At 46.3% G+C, this 22,949-nt stretch overlaps 1 long non-coding RNA gene across 1 annotated transcript in view; it reads left to right on the top strand.

The window, feature by feature from the left end:
• The window catches only part of LOC125962760 (uncharacterized), a 35,593-nt gene extending 14,061 nt beyond the window's left edge, over nt 1–21,532 (top strand). The window contains exon 3 of the long non-coding RNA XR_007474473.1: nt 21,369–21,532. This is a non-coding gene — a long non-coding RNA (uncharacterized LOC125962760). The remainder of the gene's footprint in view (nt 1–21,368) is intronic.
• The last annotated feature ends 1,417 nt before the right edge of the window (nt 21,533–22,949 follow it).

The raw sequence follows: 22,949 nt of genomic DNA, 5'->3' as shown, positions 1-22,949 counted from the left end.
TTCAGTAGTTGTGGCACACACACACAGGCTCAGTAGTTGTGGCACACGGGCTTAGTTGCTCCGCGGCATGTGGGATCTTCCCAGAACAGGGCTTGAACCTGTGTCCCCTGCATTGGCAGGCGGATTCTTAACCACTGCGCCACCAGGGAAATCCTTAACATTGGTTCTTCATTCAGGAATGACACAGCAAGCAAGCAACACTGGTACTTTTATCCAGGACATATGCCCAGGTGCTTCCCTGAAGATTCTCACTCCTTAGGTCTTAGGTGGGGCCCAGACATTTGTATTTTGAAAAAGCACACGTGATCTGAGAGGTACCCCTGCTTTATAAAATGTTAGTGTGCATGTAGGTACAATAATGTGTTTTAGTTAACTTGGGATGGCAGGAGTTGCTGCCTCTTTTACTTCTTAGGCTAGACGGGTGTGGTCAATGATTAGACATCATAATTACAAAAGCAATGCCTACTCTAGAAAATGTAGACAATACAGAAGATCAACTAGAAGCAAAGAAAGTACTGACAATCTTCCCCGCCCAGAGGTGACTGCTATTAATATTTTCATGAAAATCCTTTCACTTTTTTCTGGAAAACACACCACAAATGATCATACTCTTGTATGAACTGCTTTTTTCATTTAATATATCCTGATCATATTTTCAAGTTATTAACTAATCTTCCATTTTTTTTTAATAAATTTATTTATTTTATGTATTTATTTTTGGCTGCGTTGGGTCTTCGTTGCTGCGCGCGGGCTTTCTCTAGTTGCGGTGAGCGGGGGCTACTGTTGGTTGCAGTGAGTGGGCTTCTCACCGCGGTGGCTTCTCTTGTTGCAGAGCATGGGCTCTAGGCACGTGGGCTTCAGTAGTTATGGTGTGTGGGCTCAGTAGTTGTGGCGCACGGGCTTCATTGCTCCGCGGCATGTGGGATCTTCCGGACCAGGGATCGAACCCGTGTCCCCTGCAGTGGCAGGCAGATTCTTAACCACTGCGTCACCAGGGAAGCCCTTCCATGTTTTTTTAAACAGCTCAAGAGTATCTATTGTACATGCTTTATATTATTTCAGTAATATCCTATTCCTGGTACAGGGATGCTGTTCTTTAGGAGTTGATTGTCTAGTACAAGAACACATGTGAAAAAGTATAACACAATTTAGGAATCGCTATAAAGAGTGCCTTGTTTAAGGGGACTTCCCTGGTGGTCCAGTGGTTAAGACTCTGCCCTTCCAATGCAGGGGACGTGGGTTCAATCCCTGGTCGGGGAACTAAGATCCCACATGCTGCGAGTTGTGTCCAAAAAACCCCCCAAAAACCTTGTTTAACACAATCAAGTGAGCTTGGCAAACATTGGCTCATCCAGGTTTATTCCGTGTCACTTCCTGGTGGACCTGCATTTCATAATTAATAACCACTAATACTAACACCATTTACTGAATTTCAGTTACTTAGCAGGTACTGTGCCAGGCACTTTATATAAATTATCTAAAGTTTACAAGCATGATGCAAGATAAGTTTATTTTAAAAATAAATTTTATTGAGACATAATTCACGTCCATTGTAATTCACCCTTTGAAGGTGTACAACGCAGTGGTTTCTAGTATATTCACAGGATTTTGCAACCATCACCACAATCAACTTGAGAACACATTTATTACTCCACCAAGGAACTCTGTACCCACCCATCAGCAGCCTGTCTCCGTTTCTTCACAACTCACCCAACCCGAGGCAACCACTCGTGCGCATTCTGAACATTTCATATAAATGGGATCATACAGGATGTGGTCTTTTGTGACTGACATCTTTCACATAACACAATCTGAAGGTTCATCCGTGTCATAGCAAGTATCAGTACCCCATACTTTTCATGGCCAAATAATATTCAATTGCACGTATATAGCACATTTTATTTATCCATTCATCAGTGGATGGACATCTGAGTTGTTTCCACTTTAGGGCTCTTATAAATAATGCTTCTGTGAACATCTGTGTCCAGGTTTCTGTGTGGATGTGTGTTTTCACGTCTCTTGGATGGATCCCCAGGAAAGGAATTGCTGGGTCATACGTTAACTCTCTTCTTTTGAGGAACTCCCAGACTAGTTTCCGAAGTGGCCACACCGTTTTACATTCCCATCAGCTGTCTAAGAATTCTGATTTGTTCACATCCTCGCCAACACTTGTCAGTATATGTCATTCTGATTATCGCCAAAGATAGGTTCTACTATCCCTACTTTTCCACGGAAGGTACCCAGGGCCTAAGCAGTTGCTAGACCATAGACAGGTACCTGGTACCCTCAGACCCCAGAGCTCGTCTGCCTGCAACCCACAGCTCTCTGACTCCACTTATCTTGTAATAATGGAAAGAGGAAAACATGGAAATTCATTTTTTTCTCAGATAGTTCAGTATTTTTTTTTCCTGAATTAGTTGGCAATTGAATACTTTGTATGATGGATTTTTGTAAATGACTGGTATTCCTTCTATTAAATGTATGTGTCTGATTTAATTCTACTACCTCTTACAACAAGATTTATGTCCAGGTTTGTATAGAGTACAGGCGATCAAGTGTGGTAAGGCAACCACGGAAATGTCCCTCAATTTTAGAATTTCTTAACTGTGAAATGGTAATTCTTAGTCCGAAAAAAGTGGATAAACAGACAGAAACTCAGGTGGGGATGTTTGTTCTGGGGCTCACGTCGTGACAGCTCTTCAGATTTTTCTTTACATCTTTAAACATTTACATGCAGACACATTAGCCCAGCCCCAGACCAAGTAAGTTGGAATCTTCACCGTTGGCTCTGGGGTGTCTGCATTTCCAGAAGCTCCCAGGGTGATTCTGAGGCTCAGCTAAGGTTGAGAACCAGTGGTTTATATGCACAAAATGATTTGCAGAACTGCAATATTTTTGAGAAAAGTGACTGGCGGGCCCGGCCGGGCACATCCGGTGTGAACGTTCTCTGTGTTTCTGTTGCCGAGGGTGGGAAGGGTACTGGGGGTAGGGGGTATCGGGGTGGCTTTGGCAGCTGGGAGAGGGCAGCATGGGTAAAGGGGATCGAGTAAAGCAGCCTCTGTTTTCAAGTCATGGTGAAGCTCCCTGATAAGGGAATGGTATTCATGTGCTGTGACATCATGCCTCCCCCAACGTGTTACTTTTTTCTTTTTTCTCGTATTTTGCAACAGAATACAGCCATGGTTTCACGTCTTCTAGCTTTGCGTGCATTACATAGTGTATAGGCCAGGCCTGAAGCAGTCTCCCTCTTTTTACCTACACCATGTCATTTTGTGCACAGAACAGAACTTAGAGCACACCTAGCGCGACTCTGTCATTACGAACGTGAAGAAACCAGGGCCTGGAACGCTAAGGTTCCGGGTCTCGCGCAGCAAGGCCAGGACTAGAAATGGCCGTCCTTGGCTAGAGGCTCTTCCGTCTCCACCGTAGTTGGTGGTCAGCCCACTGCTATACACGCAGACCCTTTCAACCCATCTTCTCTTTTTATTACATGAAGCTCTGGCAAACAAGGCTTCCATCATTCAGATGTTTTTTCAAAAGTTCTCTTTTTAGTTTGTTTCTGATATTTAAGAATGGCCCTGGGGTCATTTTTCTGATACCCTTCATGATCCCTCCCCCCGCCCCCAGTTTTATTGAGCTATAATTAACATATAACATTGTATTAGCTTAAGTTGTACCCCACTTGTTGTGAAAAATTTCAAATCTAGAGAAAAGTTGAACGAATAATACCATGAAAGTCAGTATTCTTTTTATCTAGACTGAGCAATTGTTAACATTTTGGCACGTTACCTTTCTTTTCTTTTTTTTGTAATTAATTTTTATTGGAGTAGAGTGGATTTACAATGTTGTGTTAGTTTCTGCTGTACAGCAAAGTGAATCAGTTATACATACACATATATGCACTCTTTTTTTAGATTCTTTTCCAATATAGGTCATTACAGAGTACTGAGTAGAGTTCCCTGTGCTGTCTCTGAATCTCTCTTTTCTAAACCATTTGAAAGTAAGATGCAGACATCATGACACTTACATTTTAGTAACTCCTAAAAATAAGCATAATTTTCCACATAACCATAATATAATCACCCCACTAAAGAATCTAACATTGATACAGTACTACGATGGAGTATACAGTCTATATTCATTTCCTCCAGTTTTCCTGTTAATGCTCTTCATGGCTTAAAAAAAAAAAATCCAGGGCTTCCCTGGTGGCGCAGTGGTTGAGAGTCCGCCTGCCGACGCAGGGGACGCGGGTTCGTGCCCCGGTCCGGGAAGATCCCACATGCCGCGGAGCGGCTGGGCCCGTGAGCCATGGCCGCTGAGCCTGCGCGTCCGGAGCCTGTGCTCCACAACGGGAGAGGCCACAGCAGTGAGAGGCCCGCGTACCGCAAAAAAAAAAAAAAAAAAAATCCAGGATGTAACTGAAGTTTAGGCATTGCATCTGTTTGCCATGTTTAGTCTCCTTTAATCAAGAACACCCCTCCCCTGCCTTTATTTTGGACCTCGGATATTGTCAGTTTTGAAAAATCCAGCTCAGTTATTCTGCAGAATATGCCTTGATCTGGCTGCGGCCAGGTCCTCGTGGGTAGAGTCAGGGGGACAGTTGACATCCTACACGGGTGTTGTGGGTCCTCTCTGAGCAACACGTCAGGTGATGTCAGTGCAAGACCTGGTCACCTGGCCCAGAGGTGCCCACCAGGCTTCTTCGCCAGCCAGGTAGCGGTCTCCTTCGTAACTAATAAGTAATCCGTTGGATGATTCGTAGAGTTTGTGTGATTATCCTTTCTTCCGGGGACCTTTCACCCCGTGGCTTTAGCATCTAAGCTGATCCTTGCCCGAGTCAATTGTTCCAGCGGTGGTTTTCCAATAGATCTACATTTATTTGTTGGTGGCCTGTGACTGTATAACCAAGTAAAGATAATTCAGGAATTATCTGAACCTGGGACTGTTACCTTATTTGGAAAAAGGGTCTTTGCTGATATAATTAAGTCAAGGGCCTTGAGATGAGGAGATTATTCAGGTGGGCCTGAAATCCAATGACCAGTGTCCTTGGCAGAGGGAGATTTGAGACAGAGGAGAAGACACAGAGGAAGAGGTAGTGTGGCCACCAAGGGGGAAGAACTTTGTCACCTCTAGTTCCTCACCTTCCTGGCTCTTGTGTTTCCTAAAGCAGGGACTAGCGACTACAGCTCAGGGGTCGGATCCACCATCACCTGTTTTTATGGAGGTTGTGAACTGAAAGTGGTGTTTACATTTTTAAACGGTTGGAAAAAATTAAAAGAAGAATTCGTGACGTGTGCAAATGAGGCACACTTCCCATTTCTGCGTCCAGACAAGGCTTTACGGGAGGACAGCCACACGCACACGTACACGTTGTCTCTGGCTGCTTTCCTGCAACGTTGCAGACTCGACTCGTTGCAGGGAGCCCGTTTGGACAGCCAAGTCTAGAATATTCACTCTGGCTCTTTACAGAAAAAGTTTGCCCACCCCTGTCCTCCAGGATGGACAGAAGTTGCTTGGACATAAGCCTCTCTGCTTCCTTACCCTCAGCTATTCATGTGCGCATTTGACTCCACTTCACTCAAACATTTATTTATTCAGCAAATATTTATTGAGCATCTACTTCTTCCACCAAATAGGTCAAGGGGCTCAGCCCTGACTGTCCCCCTAAGCTGGTGGAAGAGTGTCCAGAGCGTTGGGGACAAGGGGCCCCAGTGGCTGAACGGTCCCCTCAGCCCCACAACTCTCTGTCAAGGGGGGTGGTCGCTGTCGATAGGAAGAAGGCTCGTGCATCCATGGGGTTGACCCTACACCTCGGGCAGGATTGGCCCTGAAGCAGGTGGGCAGGCTCTGCTCCTGAGATGAGGATTTTCTAACCCTTCTCAGTTTGGGCTCACCTGTCACTGGGCGAGGCTCAGAAGCCCTGCTCTCTGCCTGTGCCTCTCTGTCTCCACCTGGGGTTGTAAATACATCTGAAGGAGCCGCAGAGGCCCCTTTTTCCTCTTCCGCCATGGTTTCCACTTCCTGTCCCCTGTCCCAGCTGTTAAAACTACATTAGCTAAGGAGGAGCTTGGAGGAACAAGAAATTATAGCAGTCAGCTAGGTGCCCAGGACAAGCATCCTTGCTTTTACAGGCACCGCCGTTTTTAATCTTTTCATTAAAATCTTTTCTTTAAATGGTAGGTACTTTTATTGTGCTCCTGTTTTCCAGGTGACAAAACTGAGGCTCAGAGAGGTGAAGGAATTGGCCCAAGGGAACATGACTGTGAAGCAGGGAGCCTGGAATTTGAACACAGGCGGTTTGATCTCGTGGGGACAGGCCGAGCACGTGGGCATATCCTGTGACCTGAAAGCTGTGTGGGTAGGAACTGTGGCTCTTTTTTCTGTAATGGCATTTTTGGCCACGCCCTCAGGTACGTGCCAAGGAGAAAATTGGTCGCTCAGGCTGACCATCATCTACCAAAGGGACTTGAAAGTCCTAGCAGGCCAGAAACTGGATGAAGGATGGAAGGACTGACAGACGTGCTTTCTGCTGGGGTGGGGTTGTCATCACTTTGTAAAATTAAGACATCGCGACAACCCAGGATGTTTCTCCACTCGAACCCTGATTGTCCAGAATATCAGGGGACCATACCTTTAGCAGAACCGACCAGCCCAGCAATGCCTGAGGTGTCTGTGGAATGTTAATCACATTTCCAGAAAAGGGGGAGTGGTCAGATAAGGATGGGGAATGTGGAGGCCGGCAAAGCCAGGCAGGATTCTTGACAGAGACGCCCGTGGCCCTCAGGCAGGGACAGGGGATGCTGTACACAGCGGTGACCAGACTCAGCCACGTCCCTGCCCACCTCAGGGGACAGGACAGGTGCTCCTGGGTAATGCTGCCTCGGGCCTCGTTCTTTCCATTTTAGTTTAAGCCCCAAACAGGGAGGAGGGATAAATTGGGAATTTAGGATTAACAGGTCCACACCACTAAATGTAAAACAGATAAACAAGGACCTACTGTATAGCACAGGGAACTATAGTCAATATCTTGCAATAACATCATGGAAAAGAATCTGAAAAAGAATATATATAAAACTGAATCACTTTGCGATACACCTGAAACATTGTCCATCAACTATACTTCATTTAAAACAAACAAACGAATATAGGCCAGCCCTAGAAAGTTTTAGAAGAAAAATGAAATATTCTTTAATTTTAAGAATTAGTAAAAGAAGATAATTTTATTTATTTTTTATTGAAGTATAGTTGATTGACAATGTTAATTTCTGCTGTACAGCAGAGTGACTCGGTTCTACACATATATACGTGCTTCTTTAATAATTTGTTTTTTTGAGTTTTTATTTTTATCTATTTATTTTTATTTTAACTTTTATTAATAATTTATTTTTTAAGATTAAATAAAACTATAGTATTCAGAAAAGAACAACAACAAAAAGAAGTCCCAAACACTTGAGTGACTTACAGAAAAGTCTGCGTCTCGGGTCAGTTCGCTGCTATTTCTAGGCTGGGAGGGGATGAGGGTAACACCATGTTTTCTGGCTCTGTAAACACTTTGTTAGGAAAGTTTTGTAGAAATTAATAATCAGACACGATATTAATAATACAGAATTAGCTTGGAGTTTCCCGAGAATTTTTCGGTTACAGTTACAGTGATGTCTCAGTAAAAATGAAAGTAAACTGGATCGTATAAACCTTTCTCAAGTGTCAGTGTTTTCTGTATTTTAGCTTGTCCAGTCCTCTACATAGTGCTGAAAGTATCAGGACCCCAGAATATAAAGCATGCTTTGATTCAAATGATAGTTTCAAAATACACACTTGTGCAACTCGATGTGGGAATTGCAGCACCTGCACTGTGGCACACTCAACATGGGAATATGTGGGATTTTCTTGTCGTTTTCAGGAAATAAGGTGTCATTGTTAGGACGGTTTCCTGTGGTAAAAAAATTCTCTAATTTGGTTTTAAAATAGCAGTCTTAGCTGTTGTTTTTGACTCAGAAATCCATAGGAAATCTAAAATTGTATCTTTTTTTTTTCTTTTTATGTGTGTGCCTGTGTGTGTGTGGAAGAATTTTCCGTATTTTCCACAGACAAGAAATGAGCAGGTTCTATTCCTGGTAGCGAACAGTGCGATGATGTTTGTATTTTCTACACGCACGTGTGCAGATGCCCTGGCATTAAAAGGAGGGAAACTCTGTGCTGATTTTGGTGACGGGTTACAGGTACAGAAGCCATCCTTCTTATTCTGTGAGCCCCAGTCCTGAGAGCTGGTCAGCCCAGCATGTTTAAGGTTATAATCTGTGGCCGTCAAACGTTTTTTTAACTTGAAACTTCTCTGGCTTGGACCTCAGGACAAGCTTGCACTTAAAAACAGAGCTAACCATTTCTGGTTTGCTCGAGCCATGCCTTATTCTTTTAAGGAAGAGGTAGTCTGTCCTTAGTTTCTTTACATAAAGTGTCAGGAAAATAAATACTTTGCAAAAGTCTTTGCAGTGTCATTAGAGAAGTTAAATACTGAAGATTCAAAACCTAATCAGAGCGTTCTTAAAAAAAGAAGAAAAAAAAAAGGCCAACCGGGGAGGAAGCACCGCTGTTTGTGGGACGGGGAGTGAGAGACTGCCGCTCTGGGGGAGGGGAGGCTGATGCTTTTTGCGGGGGTGGGGGGTGGGCGGGGGAGGGCGAGAGGGAGAGGGGGGCAGGGGACGGGGTGGGGAGTTGACGCCAAGGCTCCCTCAGAGCTGTGGGCACCAGACCAGGTATTCAGGACCTCGCAACCCCGTGGTCTTCTCTTCCCCTTTTTTTTTTTTTTTAAATTGTGGTACAGTATATATGACACAATTCACCAATTTAACCGTTTTGAAGTGTTCCAATTCAGTGGCATCTAGCACGTCCACCATGTCGTGCGACCCTCACCATGATCTAATTGCAGAGCATTTCCCCGCCGGCAGGCGACCCGCCCCGTTAAGTCCTTCCCCGCCTCTCCCTGCCCCGCGCCCGCCTTCCATCTGTGGATCCGGATGCGCCTCTTCTGGGCGTTTCCCGCAAGCGGAATCATGCGATATGCGGCTTTTGATCTGGCTTCTTTCGCGCAGCAGGCGTTTCCTAGGTTCGCCCCTGTTGCAGTGTGTGTCAGCACTTCATGCCTTTTCATGGCTCAATGATATTCAGTTGTACGGATGGACCACATTCCATTCGTCCATTCGCCCGTTGAGGACATCTGGGTTGTTTCCACCTTGTGTCTGTTGTAAATAACGCTGCTATGAACATCCACGTGCAAGTTATTATTTGAAAGCCTGTTTTTAATTCTTTCAGGCACACACCTAGCAGTGGAATTGCTGGATCATGTGGTAGTTCTATGTTTAACTTATTGAGAAACCACCAAACTGTCTTTTCTCTTGCCTTTTAATAGCTTATTTTTTTAAAAAGTTTTATTTATTTATTTGGTTGTGCTGGGGCTTAGTTGTGGCAAGCGGGCTTCTTAGTTGCAGCTCACCGGCTCCTTTCTTGCGGCACGTGGGCTCCTTAGTTGTGGCGTGTGAACTCTTAGTTGTGGCATGCATGTGGGATCTAGTTCCCTGACCAGGGAACGAACCTGGGACCCCTGCATTGGCAGCGTGGAGTCTTAACCATTGCGCCACCAGGGAAGTCCTTCTCTTGCTTTTTAAATGCCCCTCTTAAAATAAAAATTTACCACACGATTGATATTACAAAATAAATTACAGGATGTGTTAAAGAATGGTTATATTTCTAGACTGAATATTAAAAGTCTAAGAGGTTTCTTTGGGGCCAAAATGCACTCAGAATAGTTTGCTAAATGAACAAGCAAACACAAACCACTTATATTTATTTACTTCCTGCCAGAGTTGGCTTTTTCCTACAATATTCAGCCTTTTGCAAAATCCAGCATCTCTTAAGAGGATGGTTATAAATCGATTATACTGTCACTGTCCACTTTGGTTTTATACTTTCTGGGTCAGACGGCAGCCCTCTAATCTCTTTCGTGATTTGGGTGGATACAGAGTAATCCCAGGGCAGGTCCGAGTTAGCACTCATCTTCCAGTGTATGTTGACTCTGCTTAAATGTCACGGTTCCCCAGGGCAGGTAGATGGGAAATAACATGATTACAGATAATACTGCTGATCTCCCAGCATCACATTGGCCGGCGACTTCCTGGTGTGGAAGTGGACATAGCGGAAGATTGGGGCGTGTGCCTGCCTGGGACATAGTGAGCTCACAGGAGGGGGCTGGCCCATTCCTGTAGGGGCAGCTCCCACCCCCCAGCTCCTCCCTGGTCCAGCGTCTCCAGCTCCCTAGATTTTGGGAAATAGTTCGAGGGCGCTTCTCCACGAGGGGCCTGCTCTCGCCCAAAGCACTCAATAATCAATATGGCGCAGGCATCAGCCAGTCGGCACAGAGCATGTGGGCCAGGGAAGGATGCAGAAGGTTCTGGAAGCCCCCCAGGGCTCAGACTCCATGCACTAGTTGCTGGAACATGGGCTGGTCTCAGGGTCCTAGGGTTCAGATGAAGAGGAGTGGCCCTGGGAGGGCGTGTTAGGGTGTTGACTATTTACCAACTGACATACAAGTATTTTAATATTTTAACAGCTAGCGTGGCTGTCCTGCCAGGCTTGGAGGATTTATCACTAGAAACTATGCTGATACTGCCCCGCCCCAACCAGCCGTCACCAGGAATCTTCAGGACCACGAGTCTGCTGTCTTACCCACTGTCTTTCCACAGGAAGTAGTTACCCGTTTTCCTACTGGGGAGGGCGTTATTTTGCCTACTTACCTGAGGCTCTGACTGTGATGCCCATCCTACCCAGATCAGTCCAGGAGGGTCACTACCATGACTGGTGATTCCTTGTACTTGCAGGAATTCCCTACTCCGTGTTTTATCACAGCCTATTTTTTTAAATTTTATTTATTTATTTATATTTTTGGCTGCCTTGGGTCTTCATTGCTGCATGCGGGCTTTCTCTAGTTGTGGCGAGCGGGGGCTACTCTTCATGGCGGTGCACGGGCTTCTCACTGCAGTGGCTTCTCTTGTGGAGCACGGGCTCTAGGAGTGCAGGCTTCAGTAGTTGTGGCTCGCAGGCTCAGTAGTTGTGGCACACGGGCTTAGTTGCTCTGCGGCATGTGGGCTCTTCCGGGACCAGGGCTCGAACCTGTGTCCCCTGCATTGGTAGGCAGATTCCTAACCACTGCACCACCAGGAAAGCCCCCCAGCTTCTTTTTTATTTACAACGTCTTTTCATACCTTCCTCCCTGCACACAGGATCATGTGTTCTCCCCAAAATATGCCCTGTCAGTCATCACCTCTATCTCACCATTGCCTCCATGTCATCGTTGGTTAAAATCCTTTCATACTGGCTGAGTATTCTTTCAGGGTCATAGGCTGTCCTCCTTTGGAAGCTGGGGAGAGGGTGGGTGACCCGAGCTGTGCAGTCAGCCTTTTTCAGGGTTGATGTGGACCCCTGGAGAGGGACTCTGGGACCATCGACTCCAAGGCTGCCTGGCCATTCATTCCAGGACTTGGAAAAACATACCTGAGGAACAACTTCGCACAGGAGGTGAAGGGTGGGAAGATGTGCCCTGGGGTGCCAGCTGAGCCTTGGCCTCAGCCTGGTCTTCTCCACCACTGGAGATGGTCAAGTCCCTTTTTTGCTTCAATTATTTTGAATTAGATTTTTGTCACTTACGAGAAGGAGGTGGCATGTCTTTCAAGGCACAGGTCACGCACCAGCTCAGGTCATCACCTGCCTCCTTCCCCCCTGGTTCTTTGTTTGCACTGGCACTGCGCTGGGATGGGCAGTTTGTGTACGAGCTTCATCCTGCAAGAGTCAGGGCCCCTGCAGGCCGGGTCCTGGAGGGTCAAGGCCAGGCTGCATGGGTGGTGAGGCTCTGTGTACCGCTCGTTCTTTGGTGACGTTGGGCGAGGGGTAGGGTGCTGGGCTCAGGTGGCTCTAGAGGGCTCCAGAAAGTTCCAGAAGAAAAAAAACTCAGCCCCTGGGTGGCTGAGAGCATTTGCATTCACAGACAAAGGGGAGCCAGGGGAGAGGGAGGGACCAGCAAGAGGGCTGGGGTGAGGAGTGTGGAGAGTCACTCAGACACAAATGGGAGAAAGGAGAATGGATTAAGATATGGTGACATTTTAACACGGAGAGGAAGGAATACACACGTCATGATTTTAATCTCTGCAAAGCAGCAAATCATCAATTTACCAGATGTGTTTTAATCTAAGACTATTTTCCTTAAAACTGCCTTGAGGGTCAAACAGCCACGTCTTTATTTTCCCTCTAAGGGGAGGTCGCCTCTCACCAACTCCTAAGGGGTTTCCTTGCCCGTGTTCTCTTCCCACCCCAACTGACGCTGTGTCCGGTGTCCAGGACCCGAAAGTGCCAATCCTACCTTATCACCTCTTTTCTTGTTCCCCTGCACAAGCTTCCCAGAGGTTCCAGAGTGAAATCTCTAGTCCTCAGCTTGGCACACAAGGCCTTATGTCCTGTCCCAGCCCAGTACCTAGGGGGCTACGTGGCAGGTAGGCCCGGCCCACCTGTCCAGACCATCTTCCACCACGGCTCACCTGCTCTCCCCCCGCCCACCCCTCATCCCTACCTCACGCTTCACACCTGTGCAGCACTGGTACTTGGTATTTTCTGACAAAACTTGTGCTCTTCTTTCTCTCTAAATCTTTCTACATATTTTTGTTTGTTTGTTTGTTTTGGTCATGAGGCATGCGGGATCTTAGTTCCCCGACCAGGGATCAAACCCGCAACCCCTGCAGTGCAAGCACAGAGTCCTAGCCACTGGACCGCCGGAGAAGCCCTCAATCTTTTTATATATTGTTCCTGTTTAATTCAATGACACTGACTGAGCAGGAAAGAGGGGTCAACTCCTGCCCTTCTTCTCTGGGGAGATTTTCTGGGACCCTTTAGAGAGAGCTAAGAAGCATTGATTACATAGTAAGGATCAGATATGAATATAAATTAATTTTTTAAAAGATTTTTTTGATGTGGACCTTTTTTTAAAATAAATTTATTTATTTATTTGTTTATTTTTTGGCTGCATTGGTCTTCGTTGCTGTGCGTGGGCTTTCTCTAGTTGTGGCGAGCAGGGGCTACTCTTCGTTGTGCTGCGCGGGCTTCTCATTGCGGTGGCTTCTCTTGTTGTGGAGCACAGGCTCTAGGTGTGCGGGCTTCAATAGTTGTGGCTCGTGGGTTCAGTAGTTGTGGCTCGCGGACTGTAGAGCACAGGCTCAGTAGTTGTGACGCATGGGCTTAGCTGCTCCGCAGCATGTGGGATCTTCCCGGACCAGGGCTCGAACCCGTGTCCCCTGCATTGGCAGGCGGATTCTTAACCACTGTGCCACCAGGGAAGCCCCAATGTGGACAATTTTTAAAGTCTTTATTGAAGTTGTTACAATATTGCTTCTGTTTTTTGATTTTTTTTTTTGGCCACAAGGCATGTGGGATCTTAGCTCCCCGACCAGGGATCGAACCCGCACCCCCTGCACTGGAAGGGCAGAGTCTTAACCACTGGACCGCCAGAGGAGTGCCAAATATAACTTAATTTACAAGTGCAAATCGACCTCTGCAGTTTCCCTGCAATAGGACCTCGGAGTGTGAGCTGGCTCTCGTCTAGTGGTCAGCTCTGAAGTAGTTTGCATACTCTTTTTCACAGATCGGGCCTCACTGTTTCCATATGCGTTATTGTATAGGATTGTATCTATCCGAATAATGTTTTGTGTGTTATGGACCATGCATGGGACTTTCCACGGAGTCATTCTGAGTATATTTCAGTTTCACCGTCTCGCTGACTTTAGACCTTCCACCTTCTTCAGATTAAGTTAAGGTATGAGGTGGAATTGCGTATATTATACTCGAAAACTCTTGAGAAGGCGGTGGGTTGGAGGGTGACATCCAAGTCCAACAATGACACCTTTTGCTCCAGAGTTTGAGATGAACCTGGGAAGAAGCCGTGGCTTGCCTTTGGAACCAGGCAGGAGTGTCTGGAAACATGAGACTCACGCTCCAGAGACATTCAGGGAAAGACATGCCGAGGGAACCAGAGTCACGGGTGCTCGTTTTGTGGAACATCTTTTGGGCTATTTATACTGTTTTCTCTTTTTTTGGCCATGCCTTGGGCCCTGCAGGATCTTAGTTCCCCGACCAGGGATTGAACCCGGAGCCCCGGCAGCGAAAGCACCGAGTCCTAACCACTGGACCATCAGGGAAGTCCCCTCTATTGTTTTCCTTTCCTCTGATAAAAAGGACTGGCAGGACTTCCCTGGTGGCGCAGTGGTTGAGAGTCCGCCTGCCGATGCAGGGGACGCGGGTTCGTGCCCCGGTCCGGGAGGATCCCACATGCCGCGGAGCGGCTGGGCCCGTGAGCCATGGCCGCTGAGCCTGCGCGTCCGGAGCCTGTGCTCCGCAACGGGAGAGGCCGCAACAGTGAGAGGCCCGCGTACCGCCACAAAAAAAAAAAAAAAAAAAAAAAAAAAAAGACTGGCAGAAGAATCTAGTCGGGCTGTGTCTGAGGGATGACAGTTCATAGGTCAAGGGGAATGTGTGTGCAGAGTGAGAGCCGGAGACCTAAGCGTGCCCAGGTGGACACGGCTGCTTACGGGTCAGGAGGAGGAGAGTCCGGGAGGGAATCTGAAAGGGGCCAAGCCAGGGAAAATAGTGTCAGGGAAAAGAGAGTGGCGAAAAGGGCCCGATACCGTAGACAGAGGCCTCCCCGTCGTCGTGAAGTCGGATGAGGCTGCAGGGCGTCCTCCGAGTTCCCTTCTCCAGGGTGGACTTCTGCCAGCATGCACTGCGGGTAGAGGCCAGACTGCAGGGAGGGGACCTGGGGAGGCGAGACTCACTTTTTCAATAATGTAGAGAGTTGGGAGAATGTGGAAGGTTGCTAGAAGGAGAGTGAGGGCTCAGAGAACGCTTTATTATTTAATTAAAAACAATTTTCTTTTGGCGTGTAGTTGATTTACAAGGTTGTGTTAGTTTCAGGTGTACGTCACAGTGATTCAGTTATACCTATACATATAGTCATTCTTTTTCAGATTCTTTTCTCGTATAGGTTATCACAGAATACTGAGGAGAGTTCCCTGTGCTGGACAGTAGGTCCTCGTTGGTTATCTATCTTATACATAGTAGTGTGTGTAGGAAAAGAATGCTTGGAAACTAAACAGAAGGAGAATTCTGCAGCCCGTGTTTAGGCTGGAGAGGCGGTTGAAAAGGAGAGATTAGGAACGGAAGTGCCTGCTGAGGGGATGCTTTATGGACCAAGGCCCCGAGGGATTCAGGAGGGGATGGTCTGAGGCCAGATACAGGACCTCACCGTGGGCAGAGGAGGGGCAGGCGGAGGCAAGCCTGTAGTGTGTCTTCCACATGTCCTCACGGTGCAGTGGTGCCTGGCCCACAGAGGGTGAGGTCTTGGGGGGCAGGTGGGGAGATGCAGGTAGAGCCCCGAGAGCTGAGAGTTCTGGCTCTGTCTGTGTTCATAGGCAAGGAGGCAAGACCATGTACTGAAGATGCAGGAGGGAGGGGTGGGGGCTTGGAGAGGGAGCTGCAGGTGGGGTGGCAGGGGGACCCCTGAGGGAGGCGGGAGAGGAGGATGGAGAAGCAGCCGCGCTGCACGGAAGGCCCTCCGAGGTTGGGGACCAGGAAAGCAGAGGCTACATCCATGGGATGGGGGTGCAGGGGCGCGTCTGCTTCAGGTGCAGCTGCCAGGGTGGGAAGACTTGGCCGCCCAGGGTGAGGATCCAGGTGGCAAGAGGGTGGGGCTCCTCTCAGTTTCCAGCATTGGTTTTCCAGTCCCCCATGGGAAAGCTCAGCTCCTGCCCGGTCCTTAGACAAGAAGGGCAGAGTGCAGCCCTCTGGCCTCACCCCCAGGGGATGTGCACCCTGCAGGTAGTGACCGTGTGCTAACCCTGGCAGGCAGACATTGAACTCATAATAATAAAATCAGCATTATCGCTATTTTGTTGATCTATTCTATAAAACACACTGTACTAATTCCATGTAAAAAATACTACTTCTGTAGAAGTTCCATAGAATCGGTCTCTTTTTTTCTTTTCTTCTTTTTGGCCGAGACACGCGGCTTGCAGGATTTCAGTTCCCCAACCGGGGACTGAACCCGTGCCCTCGGCAGTGAAAGCTTGGAGTCGTAACTACTGGACCACCAGGGAATTCCCTAGCTGGTCTCATTAATTGTGGTTATTACATTCCCGTTTGAAGATGCTCGGATAACGCCAGCTCTTTGCAGGTTGTTATCCCTAGAGATTTGCTGTTCATTTAATGGACTTCGAGCATGCCTGAGCACCAGCTCTGGAGCCGGGTCCTCTGGATTTGAATACTGACCTTACCCTCCGTGCCTGACGTGCTTGGACCAGTTACCACGCCTCCGAGTTACGAGGTTAAATGCACTAATGCGTGTGACGTGACGGCACAGCCCCTCAGACCTGGTTAGCTCTCAGTCAAGGTCATGAGCACATCCACTGCCGACAAACATTCTACTATGTACCACGTAGTTTAGACATATTGCCTGATTTCATACAATGGACTAGACATTCCCTTCGTTTTGTCGTCGAGGAAGCTGGGGCTCAGAGGACAGAGTTTGCCTTGTCGGCCGAGGGAGGGGCAGAAGGGTTTATGCTCCCAGTTGCCTGGCTTGACTCCATGCACCTGGCTGCCTGGTCTGTACCTTCGCTGTGTCCCCAGAGCCCAGGACGCTCTGGCGCATAGGCGAGGGTGTGAACGCTAGTCTCCTGACCCTGCCGGTTCCTTTGTTTGCTGGGCGCTGCAGCATTTGGCTGGCGTGGTACCACACCCCTCTCATCAGTACTAACCTTCTTGTTGTTAAGCCTTTGTTTGTGTGTTGCCAATCCCCACCCCCGGGGCTGGATGGATGTATTCACACAGGCAGCAACGGAGGTCCAGCCTGTTAGAATCCAGGTAGCACTTTCCAGAAAGATTGCTCTGAACATCCAAGGATGAAGCGTCCTGACTTTCTTTGCTTTTAAAGATTCAGGTACCAAATACACCCTTGGCTGGCTCATCCTCTTCTGCTATTGAAGTAGAGTTGACTTACAACGTTGTGTTAGTTTCTGGTGTACAGCAAAGGGATTCACTTATACACATACCTACATTCTTTTTCATATTCTTTGCCATTATGGTTTATCACAGGATATTCAATATAGTTCCCTGTGCTCTACAGTAGGACCTTGTTGTCCATCCATGCTGTAGGTAGTAGTTTGCACTTGCTGACCCCAACCTCCCTCCTCCTTGGCAACCAACCGCAAGTCTGTTCTCTGTGTCTCTGAGTCTGTTTCTGCTTTGATCCTTCTTAACTAGGATCAAATGTATGAAAGTGTTTTCACGTTGGCAGCTCACCTGGAAGTGAACATGCGGCCCGCTTCCAGGACTGTTGCTACTTTCGTTTTTGGAGGCTCGTAGCTCAGAGGACAGAGCACAGGATGTGGGTTTGAGACCCTGAGCTTCCCGGGCCTCTGCTGCCTCACTTATAAAGCTGGAGCGATGCTCTCCCCAAGGTCACGAGAGACGACCCGTCATAAGGGCATTATCATTGCAGAGGACCATGAAAATAAAAGGGGGCATCTGGAGCGTTTATTAGCAAAAAGCAGGGGTTGGAGCAGAGCCCAAGGTGCCAATTCTAACACAGAGTTTCAAAAGAATATGCCCGAGATTCTACTTTTGTTATCTCTGAGTGATGAGCTTACGGGTAATTTCATCTCCTCGGTTTTGCCTATCTGCATCTCCTAGTTCTGCTACTATGAACTTTTTTTTTTTAACTTAGTTGAGTCATTAAAAAACAAGTCATTAAAGATATCCAAGAAGAAGGTTGTACTTACACTTTGATATTTAGTTGATACTTGAGGATTATTACTGTAAATATCTGATACTATACAATAGAGGTAGCTAGGTGATGGTATAACTAATATAAAATAACAGGATGGTTTCCATTGATTTTTTTTGTTTTTGTTAAGGGTTGTGGTTTTCCTGCCACAGTCTGATAGGTGGTTTGGTGCCTCATCCGGCCTGGCTTCTCGTGTGTGGCTTGTTCATCAGGCCTACGAGAAGCTAAGGTCCCCTGGGCTCTACCCACTCGACTCCCAAGTTTGTATCCAGACGATTATAGTGAAACGATTTTGCAAGTTCACTGTAAGCATGGATAACCATGATACACTACAACAGAGTCACAGAAATTCTGTGTCGTCTGTGACCTTTTGGTCTTAACATTTCTGGGAAATTCTTCATGTTCTCCCGGACCTGGCCTTCTCAATTTATTTCTCGAAAGATGTCCCTTTGAAATTGTTGAAGAATAGTGCACACTCGTTGTTATTTCTGCTTCTTTCAAACTGCTCATTATTCAAAGTCGCCATGTTCCAATATGGTGTTGCTCCTGCCTTTAGGATGGTCCGGCTACTCTTCAAATTCTGTGGGTCTGGGTCACCTGGCAGTTAAGGTTGACAGGGATGAGCCCCAGCCAAGGTCCCCTGGGGTCCCAGACTCGGCCCACATTCTTTCCACTCACCCCACATTGGTCATGAATGTTTCTATTGAACTCAATGGTCTCGAAATGTGTTTGTCCATGTACTCCTCTAAAAATAATTTTGAAAAATTGTGTTCTCTCTTGCATCATTCCTAGTGAACATTTAACATTTTTCATCATAAGTTTAAATACTAAATTTTGAAAACGTGTAATAAATGTTAGGTCCCTTGTTTAAGGATTCTCAACCAGAGACCGTTTTGCCTCCCAGGGAAGCATTTGGGCAACATCTGGAGGCATTTGTGGTGGTCACAACTCTGTGTGTGTATGTGCGTGTGTGCACGCGTGCGCGCGTATGTGCGCGTGCGTGCGTACGTGTGTGTGAGTGTGCACGTGTGCGTGAGTGTGTACGTCTGTAGATCAGGGACACTGCTCAACATCCTATAATGCAATGCGCAAGAAAGAATTATCAGGGCAAAATGTCGATGGTGCTGAGGTTTGAGAAACTTTGATTTGAATGTACCCTAAGGAATATGAATATCATGGTGCTTTTCAGCGGCATCCACTCAAAAAACATCATCTTCTATAACATTGTTCTTTTTTCTTCCTGACATTGTATTTCCATTCTTACTCCCCACAGAATTTTATCCTGATGAAATATCTTTATGTTTGAAAGCCTTACTAGTTACCATGTAATTCTCTGCTACAAAACTCTGCATGTAAATTGAATTTGTTTTCAATTCCTACAACTGTGAGGTGCTAAAGGTTAACACTTTCCTCCCATATTGAGGTAGCATTAGAAATCGATCAAATACCGTAAGTGTATATTACAACATTCGATAGATAGAGTTTTATTTATTTTTAAAGTTTATTTGTTTTATGTATTTATTTTTGGCTGCGTTGGGTCTTCATTGCTGCACGCGGGCATTCTCTAGTTGCAGTGAGCGGGGGTTACTCTTCGTTGCGGTGCGCAGGCTTCTCATTGCGGTGGCTTCTCTTGTTGCAGAGCACGGGTTCTAGGCGTGCAGGCTTCAGTAGTTGTGGCACGTGGGCTCAGTAGTTGTGGCTCTTGGGCTTAGTTGCTCCACGGCATGTGGGATCTTCCCGGACCGGGGCTTGAACCCCTGTCCCCTGCACTGGCAGGTGGATTCTTAACCACTGAGCCACCAGGGAAGTCCTGATAGATGAGTTTTAAACACAGAAACCTCTTGGTTGAAATTCATTTCTTCACAGGATAAATTGTGGAGGGATCTTCAGGGACCTGGTAGATAGTCTTTGGTGACTTGGAGATTTTCACCCTGGGGGCCGGGTAAGACTCCGGGGGTGGAGAGGGTGCCTTTGAAGTAAGGTTGGAGAATTGCAGTTGTGAATGGGGTAGAAAATTAGAATGTGTACGATGTTTACTCAGGTAGACCAATTTTAGCAAAGAAAACATACTGACACTGAGGATTTCGAAATGGATTTTCTCAGAACTATCCATGCCCACACCCCCCCTGGAAAGTCTTCATGTTATTTGTATATTGGTTGGATTTAACTCTCTCGAGGTCTCCGAGTAACTTAGCAACTCTCTTCTTTTAATGATTCAGACTGTTTCTGCACACAGCTAAAGCATGTTAAAGAGACCTAAGCCAGTGTGTATTATAAATACTTTATAAGACCAGCAAGTGGAATTTCTCACAAGGAGCATCATTATAGCAGAGGTGGTCTAGCGCCGTAGTTGACTGTACTAGTTCCTGAATCAGACACAACATTTGTTCTATTCTCCATCATTACCAGCTGTGCAACCTGGGGGCAGATTTTTACCAGTTCTGCTCCACAGCTTTCTCACCTGTAAAGTGGGACTAAAAATAGATTTCTCATTGGGTCGTGAGATTTAAATGAGGTCATGCATGCAAAGCACTCAGTGCATGCCCCATATATGCTAAGTACCTTTAGATATTACAGGGTTTGCCTCCAGGAAAGAGCTCTCTAAAGGAGATGGGATCATCATTTCAGCCTTATTTCTTCTATCGTGACTCTTCTGTGCACAAGTTACCGTACTGCCCACACTGATTTTATGGCCAGCTGTAGACCTTTGAGATTCCAATTGACCGTGAGGCTCTGGAGCCTCCCACAGCAGCAGGGTGCTCTCATTTTCCCATCAGCCTCTCAAGGACAAATGTAAACCCTCTAAGAACGCCTACCGGAGGGTGGCCCTCTGAATGCCTGAAGTCGTTTTTAATATTCTCAGAACACTGTCTAGGAGCTGTGTCAGGTGGATGGACAACATTCAGAGTCTCCTATGGGGTCATGTACACAAAACCCGTGTAAAGGCACGGCTCCCAGTAACAATACAGGCACCTTAATCCTCGTATCGACAACTGTTCTATTGGGTTACACAGTTTTCATCTCAGAGGAATGGTCTCGACATTAAACTGTCCAAACAGTATTTATATCTGTGGCTGCCCTGCAAGATCACTTAACCCCGCACAGCCGTTTAAAAGTAGTTAATGACAGAAGCGGCCTGACTTGCCCCAATGAATGATGGCCCAAGTTCGACCTGGGCTGTCACGGTTTTATGGAGGAAGACGGTTTGTCCATCGTCGGCTTCAAGCACAGCAGGTGATTTGAAATGAAATGAGACGGTTTCTACAAGCAGATTGATGTGGGAATCTTGCCTGCTCTTCCCTTTGACCCCTTGACAAGTTGACACTGCAAAGATTGTGACTTTAAAAAATGATTGGGTGCAAATGCATTTAGGTAGATGATTTACCGGGCGCTGAAGCAGGGACGGTGCCTGTGGAGTGATGCTGGGTGGGGAGGTAATTGTTAACTTTAACAACTCATGTTTTACGTTTCTGTATCTTATTAATTGTCCTGCCAGGAGAATCTGCTAGTGACCCTTGATCAAGTCATCTATATTCTTGGTAAGAGATCAGGGACCCAATTGCCTGGTCAGACACCAGGTAACCAACATCAAGATGAAGAGACTCAGGACTTCCCTGGTGGCACAGTGGTTGGGAATCCGTCTGCCAATGCAGGGGACATGGGTTCGAGCCCTGGTTCGGGAAGATCCCACATGTCACGGGGGCAACTAAGCCTGTGCGCCACAGTTACTGAGGCTACGCTCTAGAGCCCACGAGCCACAACTACTGAGCCCGCGTGCCACAACTACTGAAGCCCGTGCGGCTAGAGCCTGTGCTCCGCAACAAGAGAAGCCACCGTAATGAGAAGCCCGCGCACCAAAACGAAGATTAGCCCCTGCTTGCCGCAACTAGAGAAAACCCGCGCGCAGCAACGAAGACCCAATGCAGCCAAAAATAAAATAAATTTATTAAAAAAACATGAAGAGACTCTGTCTCTTATTTATGTCATAAATACTCTTACTTATGATAAACTTATCAAAAGGCACTGATTCAGTTGGTCATTTTGGTAGAAAACCCACAGCTTGCACAGGAGGACAAGAAATTGTGTTCACTTTCATGGATTCCCTTTTTTCTTTTTGGTAAATGTGGTTAATCAAATACGGGGGGAACACTGTGATTAGAAGGATGATAGATTTAATTTTTTCATCATCGAAGAGTTACCAGAGATACCAGGGGAAAAAAGAAAATCCTGCATTATCAAAACTTTTTTTCTAATCCTTTGTAATCACATTTATTTTCACAGCAGATATTATGTAATACTTGATGTGTATGTAAAATATTATGTAATATTTTAATATGTAATAATTAAGAAAATATTTTCACATTATTTTGACTACTCTTCTGACGCAGTTTTTTCTCTTAGAAGCGAAGTTGTGTCACGAATAAATGTTATCTTACATCGAATTTAAAAATCAACCGTTTTCCAAAACAAGAATAAAAATGACAGTCAGGAAGACGATTTTTTAAAAGCGGTTATCTCAGCTCACGATTTTGTAATATTTACACCTAGATTATTTTAAATGAACCTGGCAATAGAACTGTTGATCAATTAATGTTGGGATTTGCATCGAAGTAGCCACACTCTTGAACGTTTGCCATAGAACCTGGGCCTTTCGTTGCAGCTTTTGTGTTTCTGTCTATTCTAACCACTTTGTTTGAAATATAATTTTGAAGATGCTAGTAAAAAGTATAACAAATTCCTTACTGGTCTCCGTTTAAATTATTTACTACCCTTTGGGGCCATATCTTCATTGAACTATGTTTAAAGTATTTTGCTGGAATGTTTCTTTATGTTGTCCATCGGGTTTAATAGACGTGCCGTTTAATAAGTTCGCTACCTGTAAGGATAGACTATTTGACCTCCGTGCCCTACCACTGGTAGACGTAGTATAAGATTGCTTTGTGAAATAAAGCTGTCGGTAACATCAACAAAATAAAAAATGATCGTATTCCAATACTCTCCGCTGAGTACTATGACAGCACTGAAATATGGAACAAAATTGAAAGTAGATTAGTTTTGGGTCTTAAGTCATGTTTTG

Source organism: Orcinus orca, chromosome 1 (genome assembly GCF_937001465.1).
Source record: "Orcinus orca chromosome 1, mOrcOrc1.1, whole genome shotgun sequence".
Lineage (NCBI taxonomy): Eukaryota > Metazoa > Chordata > Mammalia > Artiodactyla > Delphinidae > Orcinus > Orcinus orca.
Note: the sequence above shows the minus strand (reverse complement) of the source record. Positions and strands in the feature narration are given on the sequence as shown.